The 9,368-nt window shown below is 38.7% G+C and overlaps 1 long non-coding RNA gene across 1 annotated transcript; it reads left to right on the top strand.

Moving 5' to 3' along the window:
- Positions 1-6,176: 6,176 nt before the first annotated feature.
- On the top strand, positions 6,177-6,693 carry LOC311295578. The gene is made up of 2 exons (XR_014628359.1): positions 6,177-6,229; positions 6,353-6,693. It is a non-coding gene; the product is annotated as an uncharacterized lncRNA (long non-coding RNA).
- The last annotated feature ends 2,675 nt before the right edge of the window (positions 6,694-9,368 follow it).

Genomic DNA, 9,368 nt, shown 5'->3' with positions numbered 1-9,368 from the left:
TTTTTTTTGAAACCCCATAATATTTTCCTGAGATGTTGTTTTATGAAATACAATTTGAAAAGTAGTCCAATTTAAATTATAATTACAATATATTATCATATTTCCATAAGAATGCTACATTTGATCACTAAATTAATGTCAGACATTTTTAAAGACCAAGGAGTAGTTGTTTTCATGGTGAAACCTCCAAACATTTGGTATCTCTGAAAAGTCCTGAATGTGCTCTTTACAGGACACCCAGATTGTGTCATGTGACATGTATGATGTCAGAGAAATTCACTAAAATATAATGTCCACTACAGTGGACAAAAGTCTATTCTTGGGTCCCAGGAGGATAAGATAATTGTCAAAGTACTGAGGACAAAGATCATGATATAACCTGAAACCTGAAAGACAAAAAAAAAAAAAAAAAATCAACGTATGTATGTTATATATTTATGTTACGTATTGTGTTGATGATTAGGATGTGTTGTGAAATTAAATGATTCATAAGAGGAAAAATGAATCACAAAAGAGAATAATTTCATTGCTTAGAGCGTCAGGAAGGGAACTACTTTCCTTTTCCTTTCTGACTTATTTAGAGGTATAAAGAATTAATTTAATTTTCATATAATGATATTACAATTGCACGACAAGCTCTTGTAGTATATTATACTTACCTGAGATTGTTGAATATATTTGCGGGTCAAATCTCGTAGCTCCTTCTCATTTTTCATCCTTTCAGTAGGTTTACACCAAGACCTGTTGAGCTCCTTATCAAACACATAAACCCCCTTCCGCATGCACAGAGATGAAAAGGGTATGTATGGACTTATCTAACTCTAGGAGATACAGTGAATAAGCTAAAGTCCCAAAAAGTCGACGTGTTCCATCCTTTAAGGTCAGTGTTCATGATTCAACAATAAGAAAGAAACTGGGCAAAAATGCCATTCATGGGAGAGTTCCAAGGCGAAAGCCACAGCTGACCAAAAAGTACACAAAGGCTTGTCTCACATTTGCTTGATTATCCCAAGACTTTTGGCAAATATTCTTTGGACTGATGAGACAAAAGTTTAACTTTTTGGAAGGTGTGTGTCCCGTTACATTTGGCGTAAAACTAACACAGCATTTCATAAAAAGAACATCATACCAACGGTCAAAACATGGTGGTGGTAGTGTGATGACCTGGGGCTGGACCTGGACGCCATAATTAATGGAACCATGAATTCTGCGCTGTACCATAAAATCCCTGAAGGAGAATGTCAGTTTGTCACCTTAAGCTCATGTGCACTTGGGTTATGCAGCAGGACAATGATCCAAAATACATGAGCAAGTTTACCTCTGAATGGCTGAAATGAATTTGGAGTGGCCGAGTCAAAGTCCGGTTGAGATGCTGTGGCATGACCTTAAACATGCTATTAATACTCGAAAACCCTCCAATGTCTGAATTAAAACAATTCTGCAAAGGGTGAGCCAAAATTCCTCCACAGTGATGTGAAAGACTCATTGCCAGTTATAGCAAACACTTGATTGCAGTTGTTGCCGCCAACAAGGGTGGCACAACCAGTTATTAGGTTTAGGGGGCAATTACTTTTTCACATGGGGCCATGCAGGTTGAGACAGCTTTTTTCCCTTAAAAAATTAAATCATCATTTAAAAACTGCATTTTGTATATACTCGGGTTATCTTTGTGTAATATTAAAGTGTGTGTGTGTGTGTGTGTGTGCATGTGTGTGTGTGTGTGTGTGTTTAAGTAACAGCAAGAACATTATGGAAATGTTGAAGTCCAATATTCTTTAATTCAGAAAGCATTCAGAAACAGCATATACACTTATTATTACCAGCAAGCATGTGGGTAACTTTTTTGTAAAGTAAAATATCAAAGTAACATCAAAAATACATGCCATGAATACCTGAATATTTGTCCTGATAACTTATATTAGCTATAATTTCTCTGCTTCACAAAAAGAGAGATTTGCATGCATTTAATAAAAAGAAAAAAGAAAAAAAAGAAAACAGAAAGAAAAAAATACAGAAAAATACATGATATTTTACATGATCACAAATTTAAAGGGATGGTTTGGGGTAAAATCAACCTAGGGACCTTTGCACCATGGCCTCGAGCCAAACACCCCCACGGAAGCCTTTTTTTTTTCCTTGGGCAAACATTATTAAAGTTAGAGCTTATTTAGAGATATCAGCCGAATGGCTTAGTACAGGTGCTAATGGATCCAAGGATGTATCTCGTAAATTACCCCACTAATAATGCCCAGAATGGTACCAAACTTATACAGACAGCCAATCAGAATCAATCCTGCTTTAAAGAGCTCGAGCAGTTAATGCGGCAGTCGACACACGCTTATAATTAACAAAATGATATCATCTGCTGGTATGGACACTAATATAGTTACAGTTATAGTTATCTTTACAGTAATCGTTCTTTGTGTGAACGGGCCTTTACACAGATCCTAGACAGAATTAAGAGGCAGAGCCTCTCCTTGACTTTGTCTCCTATCTTGTCCCTCGGATGTATCACATTTTCCACGTATGCAGCAGTCATAAATACCTAATAAGATAATTGTCAAAGTACTGAGGACAAAGATCATGATATAACCTGAAACCTGAAAGACAAAAAAAAAAAAAAAAATCAACGTATGTATGTTATATATTTATGTTACGTATTGTGTTGATGATTAGGATGTGTTGTGAAATTAAACGATTCATAAGAGGAAAAATGGATCACAAAAGAGAATGATTTCATTGCTTAGAGCGTCAGGAAGGTAACTATTTTCCTTTGCCTTTCTGACTTATTTAGAGGTATAAAGAATTAATTTAATTTTCATATAATGATATTACAATTACAGGACAAGCTCTTGTGGTATATTATACTTACCTGAGATTGTTGAATATATTTGCGAGTCAAATCTCGTAGCTCCTTCTCATTTTTTATCCTTTCAGTAGGTTTACACCAAGACCTGTTGAGCTCCTTATCAAACACATAAACCCCCTTCCAGTCTGTCATGACACAGGCAACATATTCACCATTAAGTAACAAGATGATGGCCCACATTACAGGTGGAATCAGACAAGATCCAAAAGCTTTAGGGCAGTTCTCCTGAGTATCATCATTTACTCCTGCGCAACAATGACTCCATCCATGTTTAAAAGGTCTTAATAGGAGGTACATTAAAGTAAAGGTAAAAATAGCAGGTCCAGTGAAGATGAACACTGTTAGTTGTGTACTCTGACCACATGGACATACAAATTCTATTTCAATCAGCTTCTCCAATCCGAGTAACAAAAGGCTCAATGGAAAAGAGCTGAAAACAGCAGTTTTGGACAGGTATTTCTGTACGTGTTTCAGAAGATCTTGTTCAGCCATCTTCTTAGGGAAGTTTGATGATGCTTTTAGCTGCTGCTTTCTCTTATGGTCTGTGGAAATGTTTGTAGTCCGTTCACTAGATCTTTCAATTATGAATAGATCTCCTTTAACGAAGAAGATAAAAATTACTTTTCATATCAGAATGAGTAATTAAATCATACAATTTTCTTCTTCAACAGTACAGAACACTGTGGAACAGAGGGATTTTCTTATAATTACAGATTCATAGTTCAAGCAATAAGTTCAAGCATGTTTTCAACCCGCCCATAGAGGGTGGGATCTCACTCACAGAATGTACAAATAGTGTCAGCCATCTTTTTTTGGAAGCTAAGCTAGCAGGCTCTTGTTCTGTGGAGAAAGCTGAATAGTAGGGATTACCATCCTCTTTTTCCCGGACATGTCCGGCCTTCGAGATCGTCCAAAATGTCCGGGATTCGGCTTTTGCTTTCTACAGTCGCTATTCATTGTTTACATGCACACCCTTTGTTTCAATCTAACTGAATTAATTCCGATTGATGAATCTGAATGTAGTGTTTACATGAACGCTAAACAAGTGATCGGTTGATGTGCGTTTTAGCATTGCTAAGAAAATTCCCGCTCAGAGACTTGGGATAAAACGGCGTCTTTTAAGTTTTGAGTCAACTAGTAGCCTAGCCTAGTTGTTTAACTGCGCTCTCGGTAGGCGTGGCTTGGGAGTGGCCTCATAGGGCAGCGAAGCAAGTGCATTCTGGGAGTTGTTGTCTTTCATCCACATGAGCCAAAAATACATTTTCTAGCTTTTCTCAGTCTAGAAGGCTCCAAATTCAAAAATAATTTCACATTTCTACTACATAAATGACCCATTTTAAATACACATTCATCTTTCCAGAGGTGAAGTATCCCTTTAACATTGGTTTTGTTGGGTTCCTGGGCACTGTGGAATCACAGGAAAAAAAGGATGCAGACACTGCTGAAAAAGAGGCACTATCAGCAGACCTCGAAATTTGCACCATACCTCCTTGGATCTAAAACCAATAATCCATACCTATATTAACAGCAAATGTCAAACATAGGATCTATATACCATGAATAAACTCCATGAAATCAGACCCAAAGTTGGGAGAAGAAGCTTCTACAAAATTTCAAACCAAAAGCCAAATAGGCCTGCATTCCAGGATGACACACTTGTTTTTAATATTAGGAGAAGATCCACCAACTTTCTGTCAAAAACCTTTATCCCTGAAGCATGTTTTATTTTTATTCCGTTAAACACTCTTTAAGTAATTTTTAACAAAGTTAAACCAAATTCAGTTTTAGAGTTTTATGGAGTTTTAAGCTTGCATGGGGTAAAAAGCAAACAGCACAGTAGCCTACAGAAAAAAAGGCCACTAGCCACTATATAGACCTTATGCGCCAGAGAAACGAGGGCGCCGCCATCTTTAGAATATTGTATTTGAACTTCCGTTTTTGCAGTCGCTCTGTATATTTCTATGGCATTGCTGTCCAGGAGTAATTAGCTTTTGAAGTGGATTTACTTAAAGGAGAACTCCGGTCAATTTTAACATTGAGGTCATTTTTTTGTACATTTGGAGTGATGTCAGTACAGAGAACAACGACAAAAATCGGTGTTGCCTACACCGTGTTATCCTCGTTTTAAAATTTGCACCCTGTTGACTTCAATGGGGCAAGTTTTAAACCTGCTTTTAGCCTCTTAATATCCTTGATGTGTCATTACAAGTGCACAGGTCATGTGAGTGATTCCTTCGGAGTGAATGCGGGTGAATCTGACTGCAGTAGATGTGAAAGAAATATATAAAAAATGATGTTTATTCAGCCAGTGCACATACCTGTATTTACATCCTGTTTTCGGTCGAAGTCCACAGTAATTGATTGTCGAGTTCACGCGCATAGGTTTAGTACCTATGATCATGCGCGTGAACTCGACAACCGCGTTCACTCCGAAGGAATCACTCACATGACCTGTGCACTTGTAATGACACATCAAGGATGTTAAGAGGCTAAAAGCAGGTTTAAAACTTGCCCCATTGAAGTCAACAGGGTGCAAATTTTAAAACGAGGATAACACGGTGTAGGCAACACCGATTTTTGTCGTTGTTCTCTGTACTGACAGCACTCCAAATGTACAAAAAAATGACCTCAATGTTAAAATTGACCGGAGTTCTCCTTTAATGTAAAGTTAACAAAAGTTATCATGAGGATTGTAATGTTTAAAGCAGATGTCTTAACAAATGTCAGTAGACCAGGAACATTTTAAAACGAGCTGTTCATTCATAAATACGCAAGATCACTGTGAAAATACAGACCGGAAGTCAAAAGACAACAAGCGCAGCGCTGAAAAGGGGCGGGGCTACATAAGGTCTATAGTGGCAAAAAAATCACTTTCCAGAACATTCACGTTCACTGTTCCTAGCTGGTGGAATAACCTTTCCACCCCTACCCGGGAAGCCAAATCCCTGACAATATTCAAAAGACGGCTAAAAACACATTTTCTGTGAACATTTACTGTATCCTGCTGAATCTTAAAATGTAAAACTTTGTATTGTTAGTTGCCTGCTCCTCATGTAATTGCCTGCAAGATGAAACGCTTGGGATAAAAGAGCCTGCTAAATAATTAAAAGTAAACTTTGCTGGAATGGTGGCCCTGCAGGAGCAGGATTGGACACTCCTAGTTTAGTCAAATAAATAAACATACCCTAGTGAGAGAGAGAAAAAACCTATTTGTAATGGGACATGGTTGGGGCACTACAAGTCCCATCAGCCCCAGTGCTATATAAGGAAGTAGTGAGGTTTGTTTGCTCTCTCGCTTCCTTTCCTTGATCGTGTGGATGAATGGATGTTTCGCACATCTAAAACTTCAAAAGATGCTAGGTAGAGAGATTAGTTTGCCCTCTCGCTTCCTCTTTGCTGTGATTGATTGTTTCATGGTGCTGACTGGTTTGTTCTACTTGCATTACCCACAGATATTTAATTTGTTTTTCTTTCTTGTTGTAGATTTCTTTTTAAACCAACAAAGGCTGCTGGGTTACCCTCACTGTGTGGATGGCGGTGGTGAGGTGGCTCGGATCGTGTGATGGTTTGATCACTTTATCTGCGTTTTCTTTTTATCTGTATGTTTGCAGTGTGATTCCTGTGAGCTTTGTGGTGAGAGCATTTTGAATGCCACTGTCTTCACAATATAGGTAACCCATGGCTATGGGTTGTTTTTATATAAATTATTTTTGTTTCTTTTTATTTTTATTTTTTTTTGTGGGTATTTGCATTGAAGGTCTGTTACACCTTTTTAATATGTTGAATTATTTGAATAAAAAATGTGCCTGTTGATTGAAGATGCACTACCACCTTGCGCCTGATTATTTACCCCTTGTGGGTCATAATATTACATATTGTATTTATGTATATATGTATTTAAAATACATTTATTTCATTAAATAACTGAATGAAAGCAATGCTACTTGGGTGCAGAGATATCTCGCGTGGTGATTGGTTCAGGTGTTGTGTGATATCTCGGCGCCCAAATAGCAGTGCTTCGCCTGTGACTCACCCCAATATAGTCCCATGTCAGTATCTGCCTAGGAAATTGCCTAGTCTTAATCTGCATTGCTATTTTTACTCGTTGAGAATACATAGGCCACAAAAAGTAATTAGTTTTATTTTATTTATTTTTTTTATCACTTTTACTGACGACATGCTATCCGGCAACAAAGGATTCCATTCATTATGCTAAGCTAGCGGCGGCGCTGCTAGACTAAGGTCCCGTTTACATGTACATGGTTATTTTGAAAAACTGAGACATTTCCCTTCGGTTGTGCCCCTCATTTACATTTACATTTAGTCATTTAGCAGATGCTTTCAGGAAAGGGACCTCATAAAAAAAAAACTCATTTTTTTATGAGGTTAAGTGCTCACGGAAGAGATGGGTTTTCAGCTGTCTTTTGAATGTTGTCAGGGATTCTGAATTCTGGATGAGGGTGGGGAGAGCGTTCCACCAGCATGGAACTGTGAATGAGAATGTTCTGGAAAGTGATTTTGTGGCTTTCTGTGATGGAACCACGAGACGTCGCTCTTTGACCGATCGTAGGCTTCTGGTAGGGATGTAGACTCGTAGGAGTGAGTGAAAGTAGGAGGGAGCTGAGCCTGTGATAGATCTGTAAGCAAGCGTCAATGCCTTGAACTTGATGCGAGCAGCGAAAGGTAGCCAGTGCAGAGAGATGAACAGAGTGACGTGGGCCCTCTTGGGCTCGTTGAAGACAAGACGAGCTGAAGCATTCTGAATAATTTGTAGAGTAATCGTTTACATGCAAATGGAGAATTCGCCTCTGAAAACGATTCTTTCTAAAAACTCCGGCCAGAGTGGAGATTTTGGAAAACACTGTTTGCACGTTTCCATGTAAACTGAGAAAAATTGAGTTTTAGGCAGTCGACGTCACAGTATGCGACAGAACTTGCACTGCGTCAAAGGTGTGACCTATATTTTCGGGATTCTGATTGGCTAACATGGGCTTGAGCTTCTCGTTACACTGCCACCTACAGGTTTGGCATGCTCTTGACGGCATATACACGGGTTTGTGTAAACGAACACTTCTGAAAACGGAGAGGGTGAAATGTCCGTTTATGAAAATAACCGGCCACGTGTAAACGTAGCCTAAGACAATGCATGCACTGAGACAAAAATGCGTTTGCCCACCTATCTAAAGGTAGGGGAGATGGTAGTCTCAGCCTCAGACGTCACGCCCACGGAACGTTGGCTAAACGTCTGATGCATATGGTACACTTAACTGGAAACACTTCAGGAATGTCGAAGTCGTCATCTGATTGGTTGAATTTTATCGGATTTCCGGGGGGGGCGCGAGTGTCGCGTTTATTTTCGGTCCGCCGGGAAACAAAGCGCAGACGTGTGATTGCGGAAGAAAAACTGTTGTGTTTACATGAGTGACAATGAGCATTTATCAAGATCAGCTAAACGTAGGATTCTCAAAAGTATGCGAGGTTCACGGCATAGACTCTTTAAGAGATGTCCAGGAGTTTTGTTTGAGGCACTTAGTGGAGACAAAAAGACGCCATTGTTGTTATACGTGCACGAACAGATCAATGACTTACTGCTTGTTTTCTTCTCCTTCTTTGATTTTCTATGCTGACTGACTTGTTGCACGCCGGTCTGTTGTTGTGGGGACATTTCCACGCCCCGAAACGTGACGCTGAACAAAACGAACTGTAATTGGTTGTTTGACATGTCGGTCAAACGGCCTTATGGGCGGGCCTTGGCCAAAGAAAGCTGCTATGAATTCCAGACCTTCAGCCGTCAGTCTGAAGGTCTGGCTACGCGAGACTAGGGAGATGGTGAATAACCCCTATTTCAAAAAACGGTGGTGTGTTACTTTAAGTACTTAAATATGTAAATGCTTTTGTAGTATACTTAGCATAAAATAAATGTATGTCAAATATATTTATTTATCACTTGGGTATGCTTCTGGCTGTAAATATATGCAGATTGTATAAAACCTTTAGGAACATTAGACATGACTATCACAAAAATCACCCCAAATCAAAAACTGTGTCTATAACGACCTGTTTTGCAATGCCAAAAATAGCTTATTCTCTGAAAATAACAGAACAAACTTATTGCACTTACCTGTGACATAACAATCTTGTGAGCTTGAGCTTGCTTTGTTTGGCAATGCAAGGAGTTCAAACTGAAAGTTATTCAGAGAAAGCACTTTGTGTATTCATTAGTAGGCTATATCAACAGAATGCGTAATGGAAACGCGTTTTAGAATGGTTTTCAGTAAAGATCAGTAATGTACACCAAACAACTGGCAACTGTTTGATGCTGCTCCTGTTTGTTATAATATCTGCATATGATGAGCATTGACTGACGTGTCCTTTTGGGGAGTGTCATTCATATCTGGTATTTCATAGCACATCCCCTGACTTTTCAGTCAAGTCGTGTTTATTTCAAAACCTACATATCTAACAATAAATCAATATACCTAAATATCAGCCAGAGGTG

The sequence above is a fragment of the Rutilus rutilus genome (genome assembly GCF_951802725.1).
Source record: "Rutilus rutilus genome assembly, chromosome: 8".
NCBI lineage: Eukaryota > Metazoa > Chordata > Actinopteri > Cypriniformes > Leuciscidae > Rutilus > Rutilus rutilus.
This window is presented reverse-complemented; position numbering and strand designations above follow the sequence as displayed.